General features: G+C 38.6%; 13 non-coding genes across 13 annotated transcripts; all 13 read left to right on the top strand.

The window, feature by feature from the left end:
- Positions 1–1,663: 1,663 nt before the first annotated feature.
- Positions 1,664–1,735, top strand: TRNAC-GCA (transfer RNA cysteine (anticodon GCA)). The gene has a single exon. It is a non-coding gene; the product is annotated as a tRNA-Cys (tRNA).
- A 3,148-nt stretch (positions 1,736–4,883) lies between these two features.
- Positions 4,884–4,955, top strand: TRNAC-GCA (transfer RNA cysteine (anticodon GCA)). The gene has a single exon. It is a non-coding gene; the product is annotated as a tRNA-Cys (tRNA).
- A 2,076-nt stretch (positions 4,956–7,031) lies between these two features.
- On the top strand, positions 7,032–7,103 carry TRNAC-GCA (transfer RNA cysteine (anticodon GCA)). The gene has a single exon. It is a non-coding gene; the product is annotated as a tRNA-Cys (tRNA).
- A 3,134-nt stretch (positions 7,104–10,237) lies between these two features.
- Positions 10,238–10,309, top strand: TRNAC-GCA (transfer RNA cysteine (anticodon GCA)). Its single transcript has one exon. It is a non-coding gene; the product is annotated as a tRNA-Cys (tRNA).
- A 3,157-nt stretch (positions 10,310–13,466) lies between these two features.
- TRNAC-GCA (transfer RNA cysteine (anticodon GCA)) lies at positions 13,467–13,538 on the top strand. Its single transcript has one exon. It is a non-coding gene; the product is annotated as a tRNA-Cys (tRNA).
- Positions 13,539–14,535: 997 nt separating this feature from the next.
- TRNAC-GCA (transfer RNA cysteine (anticodon GCA)) lies at positions 14,536–14,607 on the top strand. Its single transcript has one exon. It is a non-coding gene; the product is annotated as a tRNA-Cys (tRNA).
- Positions 14,608–16,684: 2,077 nt separating this feature from the next.
- On the top strand, positions 16,685–16,756 carry TRNAC-GCA (transfer RNA cysteine (anticodon GCA)). The gene has a single exon. It is a non-coding gene; the product is annotated as a tRNA-Cys (tRNA).
- Positions 16,757–17,764: 1,008 nt separating this feature from the next.
- TRNAC-GCA (transfer RNA cysteine (anticodon GCA)) lies at positions 17,765–17,836 on the top strand. The gene has a single exon. It is a non-coding gene; the product is annotated as a tRNA-Cys (tRNA).
- A 2,288-nt stretch (positions 17,837–20,124) lies between these two features.
- On the top strand, positions 20,125–20,196 carry TRNAC-GCA (transfer RNA cysteine (anticodon GCA)). The gene has a single exon. It is a non-coding gene; the product is annotated as a tRNA-Cys (tRNA).
- Positions 20,197–21,194: 998 nt separating this feature from the next.
- Positions 21,195–21,266, top strand: TRNAC-GCA (transfer RNA cysteine (anticodon GCA)). Its single transcript has one exon. It is a non-coding gene; the product is annotated as a tRNA-Cys (tRNA).
- Positions 21,267–22,274: 1,008 nt separating this feature from the next.
- On the top strand, positions 22,275–22,346 carry TRNAC-GCA (transfer RNA cysteine (anticodon GCA)). Its single transcript has one exon. It is a non-coding gene; the product is annotated as a tRNA-Cys (tRNA).
- A 1,213-nt stretch (positions 22,347–23,559) lies between these two features.
- Positions 23,560–23,631, top strand: TRNAC-GCA (transfer RNA cysteine (anticodon GCA)). The gene has a single exon. It is a non-coding gene; the product is annotated as a tRNA-Cys (tRNA).
- Positions 23,632–25,710: 2,079 nt separating this feature from the next.
- On the top strand, positions 25,711–25,782 carry TRNAC-GCA (transfer RNA cysteine (anticodon GCA)). Its single transcript has one exon. It is a non-coding gene; the product is annotated as a tRNA-Cys (tRNA).
- The last annotated feature ends 1,023 nt before the right edge of the window (positions 25,783–26,805 follow it).

Genomic DNA, 26,805 nt, shown 5'->3' with positions numbered 1-26,805 from the left:
AGTATGTGTTTGTTTGAAGCACTTCATTTTTTTGCAATGCATAATCTATTTACTTTCTACTAAAAAACGCTGCCCACGTACAAGATGTACGAACCCTAGTCTCAGGTGCAAGCAGGCTGGTCTGAGAAACCAGGCCATTTGCGAACACAAAACAGCTTTTTCTGATGAATTAAATCGAAGGTACATGAAAGGGGTGTTTGGTTGTACCTTCAAATACCAAATTGTAGTGGTATGCAGAAATGTTTTTTCACCGTAATTTGGCCCAAAACAATCATACTTCAACACCATATCAGTGATTGTGGTAATCAATCCACAAAGATAGGTAGTCTCGTAAAAACCTCTTCCCCTTTGAGAATGTTTCAAAACAAATGTTTCAATTACAGATATTGGTCCTATGGACCACTGCCTATTCAAATAAAATAACAATTAAACATATACATTTTTATTTTTTAAATGATCCTGTTTTCCTTTAATAAATAATATTAAGAACTACTTCTCCTTTTCCACAGTTTCAAGCTCGTACTTTGTGGCCCAACTGAGCTTGAGCCTCTCACTCTTTCATGATGTACTGATATATTGTCATTCTGATCTTTGAAAACAGTTGGGGATATAGCTCAGTGGTAGAGCATTTGACTGCAGATCAAGAGGTCCGTGGTTCAAATCCGGGTGTCCCCTAAGCCTATTTTGGTTCTGGTGTTTGTAGCTGGGATCTTTCATAAAGTCCCTTTGGAACACCATTGACAGTCAGTGTTCAGTTGGATCTTATACTTTATCAGCATTACAGTGTCACTGCTCAAAACCTGGGAATAAATGCATTTTTACACAGGGCGTGGGAACTTTCTGAAACATCATTGATTTATTTTGGAATCCGGCTCTTCCTTTCACAGCTTCAAACAAAGAGAATGACTATGAAAACAATTGAAAACTTTGTTATACAGTTTGGTGCTTCCTTGTAGTGCACTAAAGAAATGGCATAGTATACTCGGCAGCGCTGCAGTCAATCTATTTCTCATTTAACCTGTGTCTTACATATATTCCTCCTCTCCTCTGTGCATACAAAGTAGGTGTTTGTTTAAAGCACTTCATTCTTGTGCAACGTAGAAACTATTTAATTTCTCCTTAAAACCTCTGCCTACGTGCAAAATGTATGAACCCTCGTTGCAGATGAAAAAAGGCTGGCTCGAAGACTCAGGCCATTTTCGGACACAAAATGGCCTTTTCTGATATATTAAATTGATGGTACTTGAAAGGGACGTTTGGGTGTACCTTCCAAATACCAAATTGCAGTGGTATGTAGAAATGTTTTTCGTCCATCATTTGGCCCAAAACAATCATCCTTCACCACCATCTCGGTGATTGTGGTAAGCAATCCGCGAAAGGATAAGGCGTCCCGTAAAAACCTTTTCCCCTTTGAGAATGTTTCAAAACAAGCATTTTATGTACAGGCATTGGTCCTATGGACCACTGCCTGTTCAAATAAAATAACAATGAAACATATAAATATTTTTTTTAAACGATCCCGTTTTCCTTCAATAAATAATATTAAGAACTACTTCTCCTGTTCCACAGTTTCAAGCTTGTACTTTCCGGCCCAACTGAGCATGATGCTCACACTCTTTCATGAGGTACTGATATATTTTCATTCCGACTCTCACAAACAGGTGGGGATATAGCTCAATGGTAGAGCATTTGACTGCAGATCAAGAGGTCCCTGGTTCAAATCCAGGTGTCCCCTTAGCCTGTTTTGGTTCTTGTGTTTGTTTCTGGGACTTTTCATAAAACCCCTTTGGATCATCATTGACAGAGTCAGTGTTCGCTTGGATCTTACACTTTAATAGCATTACAATGTCACTGGTCAAAACCTGAGAGTAAATGCATTTTTATACAGGGCTCGGTATTCCGTATGGGAAATGTCTGAAAAAGCATTGATTTATTTTGGAATCTGGCTCTTCCTTTCACAGCACCAAACAAAGGGAATGGACTATGAAAGCAATTGACAACTTTGTTTTACAGTTTGGTGCTTCCTTCGATCGCACTACAGAAATTGCATAGAAAAGGGGGCAGCAATGCAGTCAATCTATTCCTCATTTAACGTGTGTCCTCAGTCTTACATGTATTCCACCTCTTCTCTGTGCATACAAAGTATGTGTTTGTTTGAAGCACTTCATTTTTGTGCAATGCATAATCTATTTACTTTCTACTAAAAAACGCTGCCCACGTACAAGATGTACGAACCCTAGTCTCAGGTGCAAGCAGGCTGGTCTGAGAAACCAGGCCATTTGCGAACACAAAACAGCTTTTTCTGATGTATTAAATCGAAGGTACATGAAAGGGGTGTTTGGTTGTACCTTCTAATACCAAATTGTAGTGGTATGCAGAAATGTTTTTTCACCGTAATTTGGCCCAAAACAATCATACTTCAACACCATATCAGTGATTGTGGTAATCAATCCACAAAGATAGGTAGTCTCGTAAAAACCTCTTCCCCTTTGAGAATGTTTCAAAACAAACGTTACAATTACAGATATTGGTCCTATGGACCACTGCCTATTCAAATAAAATAACAATTAAACATATACATTTTGTTTTTTAAATGATCCTGTTTTCCTTTAATTAATAATATTAAGAACTACTTCTCCTGTTCCACAGTTTCAAGCTTGTACTTTCGGACCAACTGAGCATGATGCTCACACTCTTTCATGATGTACTGATATATTGTCATTCTGATCTTTAAAAACAGTTGGGGATATAGCTCAGTGGTAGAGCATTTGACTGCAGATCAAGAGGTCCGTGGTTCAAATCCGGATGTCCCCTAAGCCTATTTTGGTTCTGGTGTTTGTAGCTGGGATCTTTCATAAAGTCCCTTTGGATCACCATTGACAGAGTCAGTGTTCAGTTGGATCTTATACTTTATCAGCATTACAGTGTCACTGCTCAAAACCTGGGAATAAATGCATTTTTACACAGGGCGTGGGAACTTTCTGAAACATCATTGATTTATTTTGGAATCCGGCTCTTCCTTTCACAGCTTCAAACAAAGAGAATGACTATGAAAACAATTGAAAACTTTGTTATACAGTTTGGTGCTTCCTTGTAGCGCACTAAAGAAATGGCATAGTATACTCGGCAGCGCTGCAGTCAATCTATTTCTCATTTAACCTGTGTCTTACATATATTCCTCCTCTCCTCTGTGCATACAAAGTAGGTGTTTGTTTAAAGCACTTCATTCTTGTGCAATGTAGAAACTATTTAATTTCTCCTTAAAACCTCTGCCTACGTGCAAAATGTATGAACCCTCGTTGCAGATGAAAAAAGGCTGGCTCGAAGACTCAGGCCATTTTCGAACACAAAATGGCCTTTTCTGATATATTACATTGATGGTACTTGAAAGGGACGTTCGGGTGTACCTTCCAAATTCCAAATTGCAGTGGTATGTAGAAATGTTTTTCGTCCATCATTTGGGCCAAAATAATCATACTTCACCACCATCTCGGTGATTGTGGTAACCAATCCGCGAAAGGATACGGCGTCCCGTAAAAACCTCTTCCCCTTTTAGAATGTTTCAAAACAAGCATTTTATGTACAGTCATTGGTCCTATGGACCACGGCCTGTTCAAATAAAATAACAATGAAACATATAAATATTTTTTTTAAACGATCCCGTTTTCCTTCAATAAATAATATTAAGAACTACTTCTCCTGTTCCACAGTTTCAAGCTTGTACTTTCCGGCCCAACTGAGCATGATGCTCACACTCCTTCATGAGGTACTGATATATTTTCATTCCGACTCTCACAAACAGGTGGGGATATAGCTCAGTGGTAGAGCATTTGACTGCAGATCAAGAGGTCCCTAGATCAAATCCAGGTGTCCCCTTAGCCTGTTTTGGTTCTTGTGTTTGTAGCTGGGACTTTTCATAAAACCCCTTTGGATCATCATTGACAGAGTCAGTGTTCGCTTGGATCTTACACTTTAATAGCATTACAATGTCACTGCTCAAAACCTGAGAATAAATGCATTTTTATACAGGCTCGGTATTCCGTATGGGAAATGTCTGAAAAAGCATTGATTTATTTTGGAATCTGGCTCTTTGTTTCTCAGTACCAAACAAAGGGAATGGACTATGAAAGCAATTGACAACTTTGTTTTACAGTTTGGTGCTTCCTTTGATCGCACTACAGAAATTGCATAGAAAAGTGGGCAGAAATGCAGTCAATCTATTCCTCATTTAACCTGTGTCCTCAGTCTTACATGTATTCCACCTCTTCTCTGTGCATACAAAGTATGTGTTTGTTTGAAGCACTTCATTTTTGTGCAATGCATAATCTATTTACTTTCTACTAAAAAACGCTGCCCACGTACGAGATGTATGAACCCTAGTTGCAGGTGCAAGCAGGCTGGTCTGAGAAACCAGGCCATTTGCGAACACAAAATAGCTTTTTCTGATGTATTAAATCGAAGGTACATGAAAGGGGTGTTTGGTTGTACCTTCAAATACCAAATTGTAGTGGTATGCAGAAATGTTTTTTCACCATAATTTGGCCCAAAACAATCATACTTCACCACCATATCAGTGATTGTGGTAATCAATCCACAAAGATAAGTAGTCTCGTAAAAACCTCTTCCCCTTTGAGAATGTTTAAAAAAAAATATTTCAATTACAGATATTGGTCCTATGGACCACTGCCTATTCAAATAAAATAACAATTAAACATATACAGTTAGTTTTTTAAATGATCCTGGTTTCCTTTAATTAATAATTTTAAGAACTACTTCTCCTTTTCCACAGTTTCAAGCTCGTACTTTGCGGCCCAACTGAGCATGAGCCTCTCACTCTTTCATGATGTACTGATATATTGACATTCTAATTTTTGAGAACAGTTGGGGATATAGCTCAGGGGAAGAGCATTTGACTGCAAATCAAGAGGACCCTGGTTCAAATCCAGGTGTCTCCTAAACCTATTTTGGTTCAGGTGTTTGTAGCTGGGATCTTTCATAAAGTCCCTTTGGATCACCATGTACAGAGTCAGTGTTCAGTTGGATCTTATACTTTATTAGCATTACAGTGTCACTGCTCAAAACCTGGGAATAAATGCATTTTTACACAGGGTGTGGGAACTGTCTGAAACATCATTGATTTATTTTGGAATCCGGCTCTTCCTTTCACAGCTTCAAACAAAGAGAATGACTATGAAAACAATTGAAAACTTTGTTATACATTTTGGTGCTTCCTTGTAGCGCACTAAAGAAATTGCAAAGTATACTCGGCAGCGCTGCAGTCAATCTATTTATCATTTAACCTGTGTCCTCAGTCTTACATATATTCCTCCTCTCCTCTGTGCATACAAAATATGTGTTTGTTTAAAGCACTTCATTCTTGTGCAACATAGAAACTATTTAATTTCTCCTTAAAACCTCTGCCTACGTGCAAAATGTATGAATCCTCGTTGCAGATGAAAAAAGGCTGGCTCGAAGACTCAGGCCATTTTCGAACACAAAATGGCCTTTTCTGATATATTAAATTGATGGTACTTGAAAGGGACGTTTGGGTGTACCTTCCAAATACCAAATTGCAGTGGTATGTAGCAATGTTTTCCGTCCATCATTTGGCCCAAAACAATCATACTTCACCACCATCTTGGTGATTGTGGTAACCAATCTGCGAAAGGATAAGGCATCCCGTAAAAACCTCTTCCCCTGTGAGAATGTTTCAAAACAAGCATTTTATGTACAGGCATTGGTCCTATGGACCACTGCCTGTTCAAATAAAATAACAATGAAACATATAAATATTTTTTTTAAACGATCCCGTTTTCCTTCAATAAATAATATTAAGAACTACTTCTCCTGTTCCACAGTTTCAAGCTTGTACTTTCCGGCCCAACTGAGCATGATGCTCACTCTCTTTCATGAGGTACTGATATATTTTCATTCCGACTCTCACAAACAGGTGGGGATATAGCTCAGTGGTAGAGCATTTCACTGCAGATCAAGAGGTCCCTGGTTCAAATCCAGGTGTCCCCTTAGCCTGTTTTGGTTCTTGTGTTTGTAGCTGGGACTTTTCATAAATCCCTTTGGATCATCATTGACAGAGTCAGTGTTCGCTTGGATCTTACACTTTAACAGCATTACAGTGTCACTGCTCAAAACCTGAGAGTAAATGCATTTTTATACAGGGCTCGGTATTCCGTATGGGAAATGTCTGAAAAAGCATTGATTTATTTTGGAATCTGGCTCTTCCTTTCACAGCACCAAACAAAGGGAATGGACTATGAAAGCAATTGACAACTTTGTTTTACAGTTTGGTGCTTCCTTTGATCGCACTACAGAAATTGCATAGAAAAGTGGGCAGCAATGTAGTCAATCTATTCCTCATTTAACCTGTGTCCTCAGTCTTACATGTATTCCACCTCTTCTCTGTGCATACAAAGTATGTGTTTGTTTGAAGCACTTCATTTTTGTGCAATGCATAATCTATTTACTTTCTACTAAAAAACGCTGCGCATGTACAAGATGTACGAACCCTAGTCTCAGGTGCAAGCAGGCTGGTCTGAGAAACCAGGCCATTTGCGAACACAAAATAGCTTTTTCTGATGTATTAAATCGAAGGTACATGAAAGGGGTGTTTGGTTGTACCATCAAATACCAAATAATAGTGGTATGCAGAAATGTTTTTTCACCGTAATTTGGCCCAAAACAATCATACTTCACCACCATATCAGTGATTGTGGTAATCAATCCACAAAGATAAGTGGTCTCGTAAAAACCTCTTCCCCTTTGAGAATGTTTCAAAACAAACATTTTAATTACAGATATTGGTCCTATGGACCACTGCCTATTCAAATAAAATAACAATTAAACATATACATTTTGTTTTTTAAATGATCCTGTTTTCCTTTAATTAATAATATTAAGAACTACTTCTCCTTTTCCACAGTTTCAAGCTCGTACTTTGCGGCCCAACTGAGCATGAGCCTCTCACTCTTTCATGATGTACTGATGTATTGTCATTCTGATCTTTGAAAACAGTTGGGGATATAGCTCAGTGGTAGAGCATTTGACTGCAGATCAAGAGGTCCCTGGTTCAAATCCGGGTGTCCCCTAAACCTATTTTGGTTCTGGTGTCTGTAGCTGGGATCTTTCATTAAGTCCCTTTGGATCACCATTGACAGAGTCAGTGTTCAGTTGGATCTTATACTTTATTAGCATTACAGTGTCACTGCTCAAAACCTGGGAATAAATGCATTTTTACACAGGGCGTGGGAACTTTCTGAAACATCATTGATTTATTTTGGAATCCGGCTCTTCCTTTCACAGCTTCAAGCAAAGAGAATGACTATGAAAACAATTGAAAACTTTGTTATACAGTTTGGTGCTTCCTTGTAGCGCACTAAAGAAATGGCATAGTATACTCGGCAGCGCTGCAGTCAATCTATTTCTCATTTAACCTGTGTCCTCAGTCTTACATATATTCCTCCTCTCATCTGTGCATACAAAATATGTGTTTGTTTAAAGCACTTCATTCTTGTGCAACGCAGAAACTATTTAATTTCTCCTTAAAACCTCTGCCTACGTGCAAAATGTATGAACCCTCGTTGCAGATGAAAAAAGGCTGGCTCGAAGAATCAGGCCATTTTCAAACACAAAATGGCCTTTTCTGATATATTAAATTGATGGTACTTGAAAGGGACGTTTGGGTGTACCTTCCAAATACCAAATTGCAGTGGTATGTAGAAACGTTTTTCGTCCATCATTTGGCCCAAAACTATCATACTTCACCCCCATCTCGGTGATTGTGGTAACCAATCCGCGAAAGGATAAGGCATCCCGTAAAAACCTCTTCCCCTTTGAGAATGTTTCAAAACAAGCATTTTATGTACAGGCATTGGTTCTATGGACCACTGCCTGTTCAAATAAAATAACAATGAAACATATAAATATTTTTTTTATTCCTTCAATAGATAATATTAAGAACTACTTCTCCTGTTCCACAGTTTCAAGCTTGTACTTTCCGGCCCAACTGAGCATGATGCTCACACTCTTTCATGAGGTACTGATATATTTTCATTCCGACTTTCACAAACAGGTGGGGATATAGCTCAGTGGTAGAGCATTTGACTGCAGATCAAGAGGTCCCTGTTTCAAATCCAGGTGTTCCCTTAACCTGTTTTGGTTCTTGTGTCTGTAGCTGGGACTTTTCATAAAACCCCTTTGGATCATCATTGACAGAGTCAGTGTTCACTTGGATCTTACACTTTAACAGCATTACAATGTCACTGGTCAAAACCTGAGAGTAAATGCATTTTTATACAGGGCTCGGTATTCCGTATGGGAAATTTCTGAAACAGCATTGATTTATTTTGGAATCTGGCTCTTCCTTTCACAGCACCAAACAAAGGGAATGGACTATGAAAGCAATTGACAACTTTGTTTTACAGTTTGGTGCTTCCATTGATCGCACTACAGAAATTGGATAGAAAAGTGGGCAGCAATGCAGTCAATCTATTCCTCATTTAACCTGTGTCCTCAGTCTTACATGTATTCCACCTCTTCTCTGTGCATACAAAGTATGTGTTTGTTTGAAGCACTTCATTTTTGTGCAATGCATAATCTATTTACTTTCTACTAAAAAACGCTGCCCACGTACAAGATGTACGAACCCTAGTTGCAGGTGCAAGCAGGCTGGTCTGAGAAACCAGGCCATTTGCAAACACAAAATATCTTTTTCTGATGTATTAAATCGAAGGTACATGAAAGGGGTGTTTGGTTGTACCTTCAAATACCAAATTGTAGTGGTATGCAGAAATGTTTTTTCACCGTAATTTGGCCCAAAACAATCATACTTCACCACCATATCAGTGATTGTGGTAATCAATCCACAAAGATAAGTAGTCTCGTAAAAACCTCTTCCCCTTTGAGAATGTTTCAAAAAAAACATTTTAATTACAGATATTGGTCCTATGGGCCACTGCCTATTCAAATAAAATAACAATTAAACATATACATTTTGTTTTTTAAATGATCCTGTTTTCCTTTAATTAATAATATTAAGAACTACTTCTCCTTTTCCACAGATTCAAGCTCGTACTTTGCGGCCCAACTGAGCATGAGCCTCTCACTCTTTCATGATGTACTGATATATTGTCATTCTGATCTGTGAAAACAGTTTGGGATGTAGCTCAGTGGTAGAGCATTTGACTGCAGATCAAGAGGTCCCTGGTTCAAATCCTGGTGTCCCCTAAACCTATTTTGGTGCTGGTGTTTGTAGCTGGGATCTTTCATAAAGTCCCTTTGGATCACCATTGACAGAGTCAGTGTTCAGTTGGATCATATACTTTATTAGCATTAGAGTGTCACTGCTCAAAACCTGGGAATAAATGCATTTTTACACAGGGCGTGGGAACCTTCTGAAACATCATTGATTTATTTTGGAATCCGGCTCTTCCTTTCACAGCTTCAAGCAAAGAGAATTACTATGAAAACAATTGAAAACTTTGTTATACAGTTTGGTTCTTCCTTGTAGCGCACTAAAGAAATGGCATAGTATACTCGGCAGCGCTGCAGTCAATCTATTTCTCATTTAACCTGTGTCCTCATTCTTACATATATTCCTCCTCTCCTCTGTGCATACAAAATATGTGTTTGTTTAAAGCACTTCATTGTTGTGCAACGTAGAAACTATTTAATTTCTCCTTAAAACCTCTGCCTACGTGCAAAATGATGGAATCCTCGTTGCAGATGAAAAAAGGCTGGCTCGAAGACTCAGGCCATTTTCGAACACAAAATGGCCTTTTCTGATATATTAAATTGATGGTACTTGAAAGGGACGTTTGGGTGTACCTTCCAAATACCAAATTGCAGTGGTATGTAGAAATGTTTTTCGACCATCGTTTGGCCCAAAACAATCATACTTCACCACCATCTCGGTGATTGTGGTAACCAATCCGCGAAAGGATAAGGCGTCCCGTAAAAACCTCTTCCCCTTTGAGAATGTTTCAAAACAAGCATTTTATGTACAGGCATTGGTCCTATGGATCACTGCCTGTTCCAAAAAAATAACAATGAAACATATAAATATTTTTTTTAAACGATCCCGTTTTCCTTCAATAAATAATATTAAGAACTTCTTCTCCTGTTCCACAGTTTCAAGCTTGTACTTTCCGGCCCAACTGAGCATGATGCTCACACTCTTTCATGAGGTACTGATATATTTTCATTCCGACTATCACAAACAGGTGGGGATATAGCTCAGTGGTAGAGCATTTGACTGCAGATCAAGAGGTCCCTGGTTCAAATCCAGGTGTCCCCTTAGCCTGTTTTAGTTCTTGTGTTTGTAGCTGGGACTTTTCATAAAACCCCTTTGGATCATCATTGACAGAGTCAGTGTTCGCTTGGATCTTACACTTTAATATCTTTACAATGTCACTGCTCAAAACCTGAGAGTAAATGCATTTTTATACAGGGCTCGGTATTCCGTATGGGAAATGTCTGAAAAAGCATTGATTTATTTTGGAATCTGGCTCTTCCTTTCACAGCACCAAACAAAGGGAATGGACTATGAAAGCAATTGACAACTTTGTTTTACAGTTTGGTGCTTCCTTTGATCGCACTACAGAAATTGCATAGAAAAGTGGGCAGCAATGTAGTCAATCTAGTCCTCATTTAACCTGTGTCCTCAGTCTTACATGTATTCCACCTCTTCTCTGTGCATACAAAGTATGTGTTTGTTTGAAGCACTTCATTTTTGTGCAATGCATAATCTATTTACTTTCTGCTAAAAAACGCTGCCCACGTACAAGATGTACGAACCCTAGTTGCTGGTGCAAGCAGGCTGGTCTGAGAAACCAGGCCATTTGCAAACACAAAATATCTTTTTCTGATGTATTAAATCGAAGGTACATGAAAGGGGTGTTTGGTTGTACCTTCAAATACCAAATTGTAGTGGTATGCAGAAATGTTTTTTCACCGTAATTTGGCCCAAAACAATCATACTTCACCACCATATCAGTGATTGTGGTAATCAATCCACAAAGATAAGTGGTCTCGTAAAAACCTCTTCCCCTTTGAGAATGTTTCAAAACAAACATTTTAATTACAGATATTGGTCCTATGGACCACTGCCAATTCAAATAAAATAACAATTAAACATATACATTTTGTTTTTTAAATGATCCTGTTTTCCTTTAATTAATAATATTAAGAACTACTTCTCCTTTTCCACAGTTTCAAGCTCGTACTTTGCGGCCCAACTGAGCATGAGCCTCTCACTCTTTCATGATGTACTGATATATTGTCATTCTGATCTTTGAAAACAGTTGGGGATATAGCTCAGTGGTAGAGCCTTTGACTGCAGATCAAGCGGTCCCAGGTTCAAATCTGGGTGTCCCCTAAACCTATTTTGGTTCTGGTGTCTGTAGCTGGGATCTTTCATAAAGTCCCTTTGGATCACCATTGACAGAGTCAGTGTTCAGTTGGATCTTATACTTTATTAGCATTACCAGTGTCTCTGCTCAAAACCTGGGAATAAATGCATTTTTACACAGGGCGTGGGAACTTTCTGAAACATCATTGATTTTTTTTGGAATCCGGCTCTTCCTTTCACAGCTTCAAGCAAAGAGAATGACTATGAAAACAATTGAAAACTTTGTTATACAGTTTGGTGCTTCCTTGTAGCGCACTAAAGAAATGGCATAGTATACTCGGCAGCGCTGCAGTCAATCTATTTCTCATTTAACCTGTGTCCTCAGTCTTACATATATTCCTCCTCTCCTCTGTGCATACAAAATATGTGTTTGTTTAAAGCACTTCATTCTTGTGTAACGTAGAAACTATTTAATTTCTCCTTAAAACCTCTGCCTACGTGCAAAATGTATGAACCCTCGTTGCAGATGAAAAAAGGCTGGCTTGAAGAATCAGGCCATTTTCAAACACAAAATGGCCTTTTCTGATATATTAAATTGATGGTACTTGAAAGGGACGTTTGGGTGTACCTTCCAAATACCAAATTGCAGTGGTATGGTGAAACGTTTTTCGTCCATCATTTGGCCCAAAACAATCATACTTCACCACCATCTCGGTGATTGTGGTAACCAATCCGCGAAAGGATAAGGCGTCCCGTAAAAACCTCTTCCCCTTTGAGAATGTTTCAAAACAAGCATTTTATGTACAGGCATTGGTCCTATGGACCACTGCCTGTTCAAATAAAATAACAATGAAACATATAAATATTTTTTTTAAACGATCCCGTTTTCCTTCAATAGATAATATTAAGAACTACTTCTCCTGTTCCACAGTTTCAAGCTTGTACTTTCCAGCCCAAATGAGCATGATGCTCACACTCTTTCATGAGGTACTGATATATTTTCATTCCGACTTTCACAAACAGGTGGGGATATAGCTCAGTGGTAGAGCATTTGACTGCAGATCAAGAGGTCCCTGTTTCAAATCCAGGTGTCCCATTAGCCTGTTTTGGTTCTTGTGTTTGTAGCTGGGATTTTTCATAAAACCCCTTTGGATCATCATTGACAGAGTCAGTGTTCGCTTGGATCTTACACTTTAATAGCATTACAATGTCACTGCTCAAAACCTGAGAGTAAATGCATTTTTACACAGGGATCGGTATACTGTTTGGGAAATTTCTGAAACAGCATTGATTTATTTTGGAATCTGGCTCTTCCTTTCACAGCACCAAACAAAGGGAATGGACTATGAAAGCAATTGACAACTTAGTTTTACAGTTTGGTGCTTCCTTTGATCGCACTACAGAAATTGCATAGAAAAGTGGGCAGCAATGTAGTCAATCTAGTCCTCATTTAACCTGTGTCCTCAGTCTTACATGTATTCCACCTCTTCTCTGTGCATACAAAGTATGTGTTTGTTTGAAGTACTTCATTTTTGTGCAATGCATAATCTATTTACTTTCTACTAAAAAACGCTGCCCACGTACAAGATGTACGGACCCTAGTCTCAGGTGCAAGCAGGCTGGTCTGAGAAACCAGGCCATTTGCAAACACAAAATAGCTTTTTCTGATGTATTAAATCGAAGGTACATGAAAGGGGTGTTTGGTTGTACCTTCAAATACCAAATTGTAGTGGTATGCAGAAATGTTTTTTCACCGTAATTTGGCCCAAAACAATCATACTTCACCACCATATCAGTGATTGTGGTAATCAATCCACAAAGATAAGTAGTCTCGTAAAAACCTCTTCCCCTTTGAGAATGTTTAAAAAAAAACATTTTAATTACAGATATTGGTCCTATGGACCACTGCCTATTCAAATAAAATAACAATTAAACATATACATTTTGTTTTTTAAATGATCCTGTTTTCCTTTAATTAATAATATTAAGAACTACTTCTCCTTTTCCACAGTTTCAAGCTCGTATTTGCGGCCCAACTGAGCATGAGCCTCTCACTCTTTCATGATGTACTGATATATTGTCATTCTGATCTTTGAAAACAGTTGGGGATATAGCTCAGTGGTAGAGCATTTGACTGCAGATCAAGAGGTCCCTGGTTCAAATCTGGGTGTCCCCTAAACCTATTTTGGTTCTGGTGTTTGTAGCTGGGATTTTTCATAAAGTCCCTTTGGATCACCATTGACAGAGTCAGTGTTCAGTTGGATCTTATACTTTATTAGCATTACAGTGTCACTGCTCAAAACCTGGGAATAAATGCATTTTTACACAGGGCGTGGGAACTTTCTGAAACATCATTGATTTATTTTGGAATCCGGCTCTTCATTTCACAGCTTCAAACAAAGAGAATGACTATGAAAACAATTGAAAACTTTGTTATACAGTTTGGTGCTTCCTTGTAGCGCACTAAAGAAATGGCATAGTATACTCGGCAGCGCTGCAGTCAATCTATTTCTCATTTAACCTGTGTCCTCAGTCTTACATATATTCCTCCTCTCCTCTGTGCATACAAAATATGTGTTTGTTTAAAGCACTTCATTCTTGTGCAACGTAGAAGCTATTTAATTTCTCCTTAAAACCTCTGCCTACGTGCAAAATGTATGAACCCTTGTTGCAGATGAAAAAAGGCTGGCTCGAAGACTCAGGCCATTTTCGAACACAAAATGGCCTTTTCTGATATATTAAATTGATGGTACTTGAAAGGGACGTTTGGGTGTACCTTCCAAATACCAAATTGCAGTGGTATGTAGAAATGTTTTTAGTCCATCATTTGGCCCAAAACAATCATACTTCACCACCATCTCGGTGATTGTGGTAACCAATCCGCGAAAGGATAAGGCGTCCCGTAAAAACCTCTTCCTCTTTGAGAATGTTTCAAAACAAGCATTTTATGTACAGGCATTGGTCCTATGGACCACTGCCTGTTCAAATAAAATAACAATGAAACATATAAATATTTTTTTTAAACGATCCCGTTTTCCTTCAATAAATATTATTAAGAACTACTTCTCCGGTTCCACAGTTTCAAGCTTGTACTTTCCGGCCCAACTGAGCATGATGCTCACACTCTTTCATGAGGTACTGATATATTTTCATTCCGACTCTCACAAACAGGTGGGGATATAGCTCAGTGGTAGAGCATTTGACTGCAGATCAAGAGGTCCCTGGTTCAAATCCAGGTGTCCCCTTGGCCTGTTTTGGTTCTTGTGTTTGTAGCTGGGACTTTCCATAAAACCCCTTTGGATCATCATTGACAGAGTCAGTGTTCGCTTGAATCTTACACTTTAAAAGCATTACAATGTCACTGCTCAAAACCTGAGAGTAAATGCATTTTTATACAGGGCTCGGTATTCCGTATGGGAAATGTGTGAAAAAGCATTGATTTATTTTGGAATCTGGCTCTTCCTTTCACAGCACCAAACAAAGGGAATGGACTATGAAAGCAATTAACAACTTTGTTTTACAGTTTGGTGCTTCCTTTGATCGCACTACAGAAATGGCATAGAAAAGTGGGCAGCAATGCAGTCAATCTATTCCTCATTTAACCTGTGTCCTCAGTCTTACATGTATTCCACCTCTTCTCTGTGCATACAAAGTATGTGTTTGTTTGAAGCACTTTATTTTTGTGCAATGCATAATCTATTTTCTTTCTACTAAAAAACGCTGCCCACGTACAAGATGTACGAACCCTAGTTGCAGGAGCAAGCAGGCTGGTCTGAGAAACCAGGCCATTTGCGAACACAAAATAGCTTTTTCTGATGTATTAAATTGAAGGTACATGAAAGGGTTGTTTGTTTGTACCTTCAAATACCAAATTGTAGTGGTATGCAGACATGTTTTTTCACCGTAATTTGGCCCAAAACAATCATACTTCACCACCATATCAGTGATTGTGGTAATCAATCCACAAAGATAAGTAGTCTCGTAAAAACCTCTTCCCCTTTGAGAATGTTTCAAAACAAACATTTTAATTACAGATATTGGTCCTATGGACCACTGCCTATTCAAATAAAATAACAATTAAACATATACATTTTGTTTTTTAAATGATCCTGCTTTCCTTTAATTAATAATATTAAGAACTACTTCTCCTTTTCCACAGTTACAAGCTCGTACTTTGTGGCCCAACTGAGCTTGAGCCTCTCACGCTTTCATGATGTACTGATATATTGTCATTCTGATCTTTAAATACAGTTGGGGATATAGCTCAGTGGTAGAGCATTTGACTGCAGATTAAGAGGTCCCTTGTTCAAATCCGGGTGTCCCCTAAACCTATTTTGGTTCTGGTGTTTGTAGCTGGGATCTTTCATAAAGTCCCTTTGGATCACCATTGACAGAGTCAGTGTTCAGTTGGATCTTATACTTTATTAGCATTACAGTGTCACTGCTCAAAACCTGGGAATAAATGCATTTTTACACAGGGCGTGGGAACTTTCTGAAACATCATTGATTTATTTTGGAATCCGGCTCTTCCTTTCACAGCTTCAAGCAAAGAGAATGACTATGAAAACAATTGAAAACTTTGTTATACAGTTTGGTGCTTTCTTGTAGCGCACTAAAGAAATGGCATAGTATACTCGGCAGCGCTGCAGTCAATCTATTTCTCATTTAACCTGTCTCCTCAGTCTTACATATATTCCTCCTCTCCTCTGTGCATACAAAATATGTGTTTGTTTAAAGCACTTCATTCTTGTGCAATGTAGAAGCTATTTAATTTCTCCTTAAAACCTCTGCCTACGTGCAAAATGTATGAACCCTCGTTGCAGATGAAAAAAGGCTGGCTCGAAGACTCAGGCCATTTTCAAACACAAAATGGCCTTTTCTGATATATTAAATTGATGGTACTTGAAAGGGACGTTTGGGTGTACCGTCCAAATACCAAATTGCAGTGGTATGTAGAAATGTTTTTAGTCCATCATTTGGCCCAAAACAATCATACTTCACCACCATCTCGGTGATTGTGGTAACCAATCCGCGAAAGGATAAGGCGTCCCGTAAAAACCTCTTCCCCTTTGAGAATGTTTCAAAACAAGCATTTTATGTACAGGCATTGGTCCTATGGACCAGTGCCTGTTCAAATAAAATAACAATGAAACATATAAATATTTTTTTTAAACGATCCCGTTTTCCTTCAATAAATAATATTAAGAACTACTTCTCCTGTTCCAGAGTTTCAAGCTTGTACTTTCCGGCCCAACTGGGCATGATGCTCACACTCTTTCATGAGGTACTGATATATTTTCATTCCGACTCTCACAAACAGGTGGGGGTATAGCTCAGTGGTAGAGCATTTGACTGCAGATCAAGAGGTCCCTGGTTCAAATCCAGGTGTCCCCTTAGCCTGTTTTGGTTCTTGCGTTTGTATCTGGGACTTTCCATAAAACCCCTTTGGATCATCATTGACGGAGTCAGTGTTCGCTTGGATCTTACACTTTAATAGCATTACAATGTCACTGCTAAAAACCTGAGAGTAAATGCGTTTTTACACAGGGCTCGCTATTCCCTATGGGAAATTTCTGAAACAGCATTGATTTATTTTGGAATCTGGCTCTTCCTTTCACAGCACCAAAGAAAGGGAATGGACTATGAAAGCAATTGACAACTTTGTTTTACAGTTTGGTGCTTCCTTTGATCGCACTACAGAAATTGCATAGAAAAGTGGGCAGCAATGCAGTCAATCTATTCCTCATTTAACCTGTGTCCTCGATCCTTCATGTGTTCCACCTCTTCTCTGTGCATACAAAGTATGTGTTTGTTTGAAGCACTTCATTTTTGTGCAATGCATAATCTATTTACTTTCTACTAAAAAAAGCTGCCCACGTACAAGATGTACGAACCCTAGTCTCAGGTGCAAGCAGGCTGGTCTGAGAAACCAGGCCATTTGCGAACACAAAACAGCTTTTTCTGATGTATTAAATCGAAGGTACATGAAAGGGGTGTTTGGTTGTACCTTCAAATACCAAATTGTAGTGGTATGCAGAAATGTTTTTTCACCGTAATTTGGCCCAAAACAATCATACTTCACCACCATATTAGTGATTGTGGTAATCAATCCACAAAGATAGGTAGTCTCGTAAAAACCTCTTCCCCTTTGAGAATGTTTCAAAACAAACATTTCAATTACAGATATTGGTCCTATGGACCACTGCCTATTCAAATAAAATAACAATTAAACATATACATTTTGTTTTTTATATGATCCTGTTTTCCTTTAATTAATAATATTAAGAACTACTTCTCCTTTTCCACAGTTTCAAGCTCGTACTTTGTGGCCCAACTGAGCTTGAGTCGCTCACTCTTTCATGATGTACTGATATATTGTCATTCTGATCTTTGAAAACAGTTGGGGATATAGCTCAGTGGTAGAGCATTTGACTGCAGATCAAGAGGTCCCTGGTTCAAATCCGGGTGTCCCCTAAACCTATTTTGGTTCTGGTGTTTGTAGCTGGGATCTTTCATAAAGTCCCTTTGGATCACCATTGACAGAGTCAGTGTTCAGTTGGATCTTATACTTTATTAGCATTACAGTGTCACTGCTCAAAACCTGGGAATAAATGCATTTTTACACAGGGCGTGGGAACTTTCTGAAACATCATTGATTTATTTTGGAATCCGGCTCTTCCTTTCACAGCTTCAAACAAAGAGAATGACTATGAAAACAATTCAAAACTTTGTTATACAGTTTGGTGCTTCCTTGTAGCGCACTAAAGAAATGGCATAGTATACTCGGCAGCGCTGCAGTCAATCTATTTCTCATTTAACCTGTGTCCTCAGTCTTACATATATTCCTCCTCTCCTCTGTGCATACAAAATATGTGTTTGTTTAAAGCACTTCATTCTTGTGCAACGTAGAAACTATTTAATTTCTCCTTAAAACCTCTGCCTACGTGCAAAATGTATGAACCCTCGTTGCAGATGAAAAAAGGCTGGCTCGAAGACTCAGGCCATTTTCGGACACAAAATGGCCTTTTCTGATGTATTAAATCGAAGGTACATGAAAGGGGTGTTTGGTTGTACCTTCAAATACCAAATTGTAGTGGTATGCAGAAATGTTTTTTCACCGTAATTTGGCCCAAAACAATCATACCTCACCACCATATCAGTGATTGTGGTAATCAATCCACAAAGATAGGTAGTCTCGTAAAAACCTCTTCCCCTTTGAGAATGTTTCAAAACAAACATTTCAATTACAGATATTGGTCCTATGGACCACTGCCTATTCAAATAAAATAACAATTAAACATATACATTTTGTTTTTTAAATGATCCTGTTTTCCTTTAATTAATAATATTAAGAACTACTTCTCCTGTTCCACAGTTTCAAGCTTGTACTTTCCGGCCCAACTGAGCATGATGCTCACACTCTTTCATGATGTACTGATATATTGTCATTCTGATCTTTAAAAACAGTTGGTCCTATGGACCACTGCCTGTTCAAATGAAATAACAATGAAACATATAAATATTTTTTTTAAACGATCCCGTTTTCCTTCAATAAATAATATTAAGAACTACTTCTCCTGTTCCACATTTTCAAGCTTGTACTTTCCCGCCCAACTGAGCATGATGCTCACACTCTTTCATGAGGTACTGATATATTTTCATTCCGACTCTCACAAACAGGTGGGGATATAGCTCAGTGGTAGAGCATTTGACTGCAGATCAAGAGTTCCCTGGTTCAAATCCAGTTGTCCCCTTTGCCTGTTTTGGTTCTTGTGTTTGTAGCTGGGACTTTTCATAAAACCCCTTTGGATCATCATTGACAGAGTCAGTGTTCGCTTGGATCTTACACTTTAATAGCATTACAATGTCACTGCTCAAAACCTGAGAGTAAATGCATTTTTATACAGGGCTCGGTATTCCGTATGGGAAATGTCTGAAAAAGCATTGATTTATTTTGGAATCTGGCTCTTCCTTTCACAGCACCAAACAAAGGGAATGGACTATGAATGCAATTGACAACTTTGTTTTACAGTTTGGTGCTTCCTTCGATCGCACTACAGAAATTGCATAGAAAAGGAGGCAGCAATGCAGTCAATCTATTCCTCATTTAACCTGTGTCCTCAGTCTTACATGTATTCCACCTCTTCTCTGTGCATACAAAGTATGTGTTTGTTTGAAGCACTTCATTTTTGTGCAATGCATAATCTATTTACTTTCTACTAAAAAACGCTGCCCACGTACAAGATGTACGAACCCTAGTTGCAGGTGCAAGCAGGCTGGTCTGAGAAACCAGGCCATTTGCGAACACAAAATAGCTTTTTCTGATGTATTAAATCGAAGGTACATGAAAGTGGTGTTTGGTTGTACCTTCAAATACCAAATTGTAGTGGTATGCAGAAATGTTTTTTCACCGTAATTTGGCCCAAAACAATCATACTTCACCACCATATCAGTGATTGTGGTAATCAATCCACAAAGATAAGTAGTCTCGTAAAAACCTCTTCCCCTTTGAGAATGTTTCAAAACAAACATTTCAATTACAGATATTGGTCCTATGGACCACTGCCTATTCAAATAAAATAACAATTAAACATATACATTTTGTTTTTTAAATGATCCTGTTTTCCTTTAATTAATAATATTAAGAACTACTTCTCCTTTTCCACAGTTTCAAGCTCGTACTTTGTGGCCCAACTGAGCTTGAGCCTCTCACTCTTTCATGATGTACTGATATATTGTCATTCTGATCTTTGAAAACAGTTGGGGATATAGCTCAGTGGTAGAGCATTTGACTGCAGATCAAGAGGTCCCTGGTTCAAATCCGGGTGTCCCCTAAACCTATTTTGGTTTTGGTGTTTGTAGCTGGGATCTTTCATAAAGTCCCTATGGATCACCATTGACAGAGTCAGTGTTCAGTTGGATCTTATACTTTATTAGCATTACAGTGTCACTGCTCAAAACCTGGGAATAAATGCATTTTTACACAGGGCGTGGGAACTTTCTGAAACATCATTGATTTATTTTGGAATCCGGCTCTTCCTTTCACAGCTTCAAGCAAAGAGAATTACTATGAAAACAATTGAAAACTTTGTTATACAGTTTGGTGCTTCCTTGTAGCGCACTAAAGAAATGGCATAGTATACTCGGCAGCGCTGCAGTCAATCTATTTCTCATTTAACCTGTGTCCTCAGTCTTACATATATTCCTCCTCTCCTCTGTGCATACAAAATATGTGTTTGTTTAAAGCACTTCATTCTTGTGCAACGTAGAAACTATTTAATTTCTCCTTAAAACCTCTGCCTACGTGCAAGATGTATGAACCCTCGTTGCAGATGAAAAAAGGCTGGCTCGAAGACTCAGGCCATTTTCGAACACAAAATGGCCTTTTCTGATATATTAAATTGATGGTACTTGAAAGGGATGTTTGGGTGTACCTTCCAAATACAAAATTGCAGTGGTATGTAGAAATGTTTTTCGTCCATCATTTGGCCCAAAACAATCATACTTCACCACCATCTCGGTGATTGTGGTAACCAATCCGCGAAAGGATAAGGCGTCCCGTAAAAACCTCTTCCCCTTTGAGAATGTTTCAAAACAAGCATTTTATGTACAGGCATTGGTCCTATGGACCACTGCCTGTTCAAATAAAATAACAATGAACCATATAAATATGTTTTTTTAAACGATCCCGTTTTCCTTCAACAAATAATATTAAGAACTACTTCTCCTGTTCCACAGTTTCAAGCTTGTACTTTCCGGCCCAACTGAGCATTATGCTCACACTCTTTCATGAGGTACTGATATATTTTCATTCCGACTGTCACAAACAGGTGGGGATATAGCTCAGTGGTAGAGCATTTGACTGCAGATCAAGAGGTCCCTGGTTCAAATCCAAGTGTCCCCTTGGCCTCTTTTGGTTCTTGTGTTTGTAGCTGGGACTTTTCATAAAACCCCTTTGGATCATCATTGACAGAGTCAGTGTTCGCTTGGATCTTACACTTTAATAGCATTACAATGTCACTGCTCAAAACCTGAGAGTAAATGCATTTTTATACAGGGCTCGGTATTCCGTATGGGAAATTTCTGAAACAGCATTGATTTATTTTGGAATCTGGCTCTTCCTTTCACAGCACCAAACAAAGGGAATGGACTATGAAAGCAATTGACAACTTTGTTTTACAGTTTGGTGCTTCCTTCGATCGCACTACAGAAATTGCATAGAAAAGTGGGCAGCAATGCAGTCAATCTATTCCTCATTTAACCTGTGTCCTCAGTCTTACATGTATTCCACCTCTTCTCTGTGCATACAAAGTATGTGTTTGTTTGAAGCACTTCATTTTTGTGCAATGCATAAACTATTTACGTTCTACTAAAAAACGCTGCCCACGTACAAGATGTACGGACCCTAGTTGCAGGTGCAAGCAGGCTGGTCTGAGAAACCAGGCCATTTGCGAACACAAAACAGCTTTTTCTGATGTATTAAATCGAAGGTACATGAAAGGGGTGTTTGGTTGTACCTTCAAATACCAAATTGTGGTGGTATACAGAAATGTTTTTTCACCGTAATTTGGCCCAAAACAATCATACTTCACCACCATATCAGTGATTGTGGTAATCAATCCACAAAGATAGGTAGTCTCGTAAAAACCTCTTCCCCTTTGAGAATGTTTCAAAACAAACATTTCAATTACAGATATTGGTCCTATGGACCACTGCCTATTCAAATAAAATAACAATTAAACATATACATTTTGTTTTTTATATGATCCTGTTTTCCTTTAATTATTAATATTAAGAACTACTTCTCCTTTTCCACAGTTTCAAGCTCGCACTTTGTGGCCCAACTGAGCTTGAGTCGCTCACTCTTTCATGATGTACTGATATATTGTCATTCTGATCTGTGAAAACAGTTGGGGATATAGCTCAGTGGGAGAGCATTTGACTGCAGATCAAGAGGTCCCTGGTTCAAATCCGGGTGTCCCCTAAACCTATTTTGGTTCTGGTGTTTGTAGCTGGGATCTTTCATAAAGTCCCTTTGGATCACCATTGACAGAGTCAGTGTTCAGTTGGATCTTATACTTTATTAGCATTACAGTGTCACTGCTCAAAACCTGGGAATAAATGCATTTTTACACAGGGCGTGGGAACTTTCTGAAACATCATTGATTTATTTTGGAATCCGGCTCTTCCTTTCACAGCTTCAAGCAAAGAGAATGACTATGAAAACAATTGAAAACTTTGTTATACAGTTTGGTGCTTTCTTGTAGCGCACTAAAGAAATGGCATAGTATAATCGGCAGCGCTGCAGTCAATCTATTTCTCATTTAACCTGTGTCCTCAGTCTTACATGTATTCCGCCTCTTCTCTGTGCATAGAAAATATGTGTTTGTTTGAAGCACTTCATTTTTGTGCAATGCATAATCTATTTACTTTCTACTAAAAAACGCTGCCCACGTACAAGATGTACGAACCCTAGTCTCAGGTGCAAGCAGGCTGGTCTGAGAAACCAGGCCATTTGCGAACACAAAACAGCTTTTTCTGATGTATTAAATCGAAGGTACATGAAAGGGGGGTTTGGTTGTACCTTCAAATACCAAATTGTAGTGGTATGCAGAAATGTTTTTTCACCGTAATTTGGCACAAAACAATCATACTTCACCACCATATCAGTGATTGTGGTAATCAATCCACAAAGATAGGTAGTCTCGTAAAAACCTCTTCCCCTTTGAGAATGTTTCAAAACAAACATTTCAATTACAGATATTGGTCCTATGGACCACTGCCTATTCAAATAAAATAACAATTAAACATATACATTTTGTTTTTTAAATGATCCTGTTTTCCTTTAATTAATAATATTAAGAACTACTTCTCCTGTTCCACAGTTTCAAGCTTGTACTTTCCGGCCCAACTGAGCATGATGCTCACACTCGTTCATGATGTACTGATATATTGTCATTCTGATCTTTAAAAACAGTTGGTCCTATGGACCACTGCCTGTTCAAATAAAATAACAATGAAACATATAAATATTTTTTTTTTTTTAAACGATCCCGTTTTCCTTCAATAAATAATATTAAGAACTACTTCTCCTGTTCCACAGTTTCAAGCTTGTACTTTCCGGCCCAACTGAGCATGATGCTCACACTCTTTCATGAGGTACTGATATATTTTCATTCCGACTCTCACAAACAGGTGGGGATATAGCTCAGTGGTAGAGCATTTGACTGCAGATCAAGAGGTCCCTGGTTCAAATCCAGTTGTCCCCTTTGCCTGTTTTGGTTCTTGTGTTTGTAGCTGGGACTTTTCATAAAACCCCTTTGGATCATCATTGACAGAGTCAGTGTTCGCTTGGATTTTACACTTTAATAGCATTACAATGTCACTCCTCAAAACCTGAGAGTAAATGCATTTTTATACAGGGCTCGGAATTCCGTATGGGAAATGTCTGAAAAAGCATTGATTTATTTTGGTATCTGGCTCTTCCTTTCACAGCACCAAACAAAGGGAATGGACTATGAAAGCAATTGACAACTTTGTTTTACAGTTTGGTGCTTCCTTCGATCGCACTACAGAAATTGCATAGAAAAAGGGGGCAGCAATGCAGTCAATCTAGTCCTCATTTAACCTGTGTCCTCAGTCTTACATGTATTCCACCTCTTCTCTGTGCATACAAAGTATGTGTTTGTTTGAAGCACTTCATTTTTGTGCAATGCATAATCTATTTACTTTCTACTAAAAAACGCTGCCCACGTACAAGATGTACGAACCCTAGTTGCAGGTGCAAGCAGGCTGGTCTGAGAAACCAGGCCATTTGCGAACACAAAATAGCTTTTTCTGATGTATTAAATCGAAGGTACATGAAATGGGTGTTTGGTTGTACCTTCAAATACCAAATTGTAGTGGTATGTAGAAATGTGTTTTCACCGTAATTTGGCCCAAAACAATCATACTTCACCACCATATCAGTGAAAGTCGTAATCAATCCACAAAGATAAGTAGTCTCGTAAAAACCTCTTCCTCTTTGAGAATGTTTCAAAACAAACATTTTAATTACAGATATTGGTCCTATGGACCACTGCCTATTCAAATAAAATAACAATTAAACATATACATTTAGTTTTTTAAATGATCCTGCTTTCCTTTGATTAATAATATCAAGAACTACTTCTCCTTTTCCACAGTTTCAAGCTCGTACTTTGTGGCCCAACTGAGATTGAGCCTCTCACGCTTTCATGATGTACTGATATATTGTCATTCTGATCTTTAAAAACAGTTCGGGATATAGCTCAGTGGTAGAGCATTTGACTGCAGAATAAGAGGTCCCTGGTTCAAATCCGGGTGTCTCCTAAACCTATTTTGGTTCTGGTGTTTGTAGCTGGGATCTTTCATAAAGTCCCTTTGGATCACCATTGACAGAGTCAGTGTTCAGTTGGATCTTATACTTTATTAGCATTACAGTGTCACTGCTCAAAACCTGGGAATAAATGCATTTTTACACAGGGCGTGGGAACTTTCTGAAACATCATTGATTTATTTTGGAATCCGGCTCTTCCTTTCACAGCTTCAAGCAAAGAGAATGACTATGAAAACAATTGAAAACTTTGTTATACAGTTTGGTGCTTTCTTGTAGCGCACTAAAGAAATGGCATAGTATACTCGGCAGCGCTGCAGTCAATCTATTTCTCATTTAACCTGTGTCCTCAGTCTTACATATATTCCTCCTCTCCTCTGTGCATACAAAATATGTGTTTGTTTAAAGCACTTCATTCTTGTGCAACGTAGAAACTATTTAATTTCTCCTTAAAACCTCTGCCTACGTGCAAAATGTATGAACCCTCGTTGCAGATGAAAAAAGGCTGGCTCGAAGACTCAGGCCATTTTCGAACACAAAATGGCCTTTTCTGATATATTAAATTGATGGTACTTGAAAGGGACGTTTGGGTGTACCTTCCAAATACCAAATTGCAGTGGTATGTAGAAATGTTTTTCGTCCATCATTTGGCCCAAAACAATCATACTTCACCACCATCTCGGTGATTGTGGTAACCAATCCGCGAAAGGATAAGGCGTCCCGTAAAAACCTCTTCCCCTTTGAGAATGTTTCAAAACAAGCATTTTATGTACAGGCATTGGTCCTATGGACCACTGCCTGTTCAAATAAAATAACAATGAACCATATAAATATGTTTTTTTAAACGATCCCGTTTTCCTTCAACAAATAATATTAAGAACTACTTCTCCTGTTCCACAGTTTCAAGCTTGTACTTTCCGGCCCAACTGAGCATTATGCTCACACTCTTTCATGAGGTACTGATATATTTTCATTCCGACTATCACAAACAGGTGGGGATATAGCTCAGTGGTAGAGCATTTGACTGCAGATCAAGAGGTCCCTGGTTCAAATCCAAGTGTCCCCTTGGCCTCTTTTGGTTCTTGTATTTGTAGCTGGGACTTTTCATAAAACCCCTTTGGATCATCATTGACAGAGTCAGTGTTCGCTTGGATCTTACACTTTAATAGCATTACAATGTCACTGCTCAAAACCTGAGAGTAAATGCATTTTTATACAGGGCTCGGTATTCCGTATGGGAGATTTCTGAAACAGCATTGATTTATTTTGGAATCTGGCTCTTCCTTTCACAGCACCAAACAAAGGGAATGGACTATGAAAGCAATTGACAACTTTGTTTTACAGTTTGGTGCTTCCTTCGATCGCACTACAGAAATTGCATAGAAAAGTGGGCAGCAATGCAGTCAATCTATTCCTCATTTAACCTGTGTCCTCAGTCTTACATGTATTCCACCTCTTCTCTGTGCATACAAAGTATGTGTTTGTTTGAAGCACTTCATTTTTGTGCAATGCATAAACTATTTACTTTCTACTAAAAAACGCTTCCCACGTACAAGATGTACAAACCCTAGTTGCAGGTGCAAGCAGGCTGGTCTGAGAAACCAGGCCATTTGCGAACACAAAATATTTTTTTCTGATGTATTAAATCGAAGGTACATGAAAGGGGTGTTTGGTTGTACCTTCAAATACCAAATTGTAGTGGTATGCAGAAATGTTTTTTCACCGTAATTTGGCCCAAAACAATCATACTTCACCACCATATCAGTGATTGTGGTAATCAATCCACAAAGATAAGTAGTCTCGTAAAAACCTCTTCCCCCTTTGAGAATGTTTCAAAACAAACATTTTAACCCCTTCCATGCTCATGACGGAACGGTTCCGTCATGAGCACCGGTTGAGCTGTGCTCATGACGGAACCGTTCCGTCATGGCCCCGCCCGCGCTCGAACCCTTCAGCACCGCGGCGGAATCCGCGCAGCGCTGAAGGGGTTAATTACAGATATTGGTCCTATGGACCACTGCCTATTCAAATAAAATAACAATTAAACATATACATTTTGTTTTTTAAATGATCCTGCTTTCCTTTAATT

This window comes from Triturus cristatus, chromosome 4_1, assembly GCF_964204655.1.
Source record: "Triturus cristatus chromosome 4_1, aTriCri1.1, whole genome shotgun sequence".
NCBI classification, from domain to species: Eukaryota; Metazoa; Chordata; class Amphibia; order Caudata; family Salamandridae; genus Triturus; species Triturus cristatus.
This window is presented reverse-complemented; position numbering and strand designations above follow the sequence as displayed.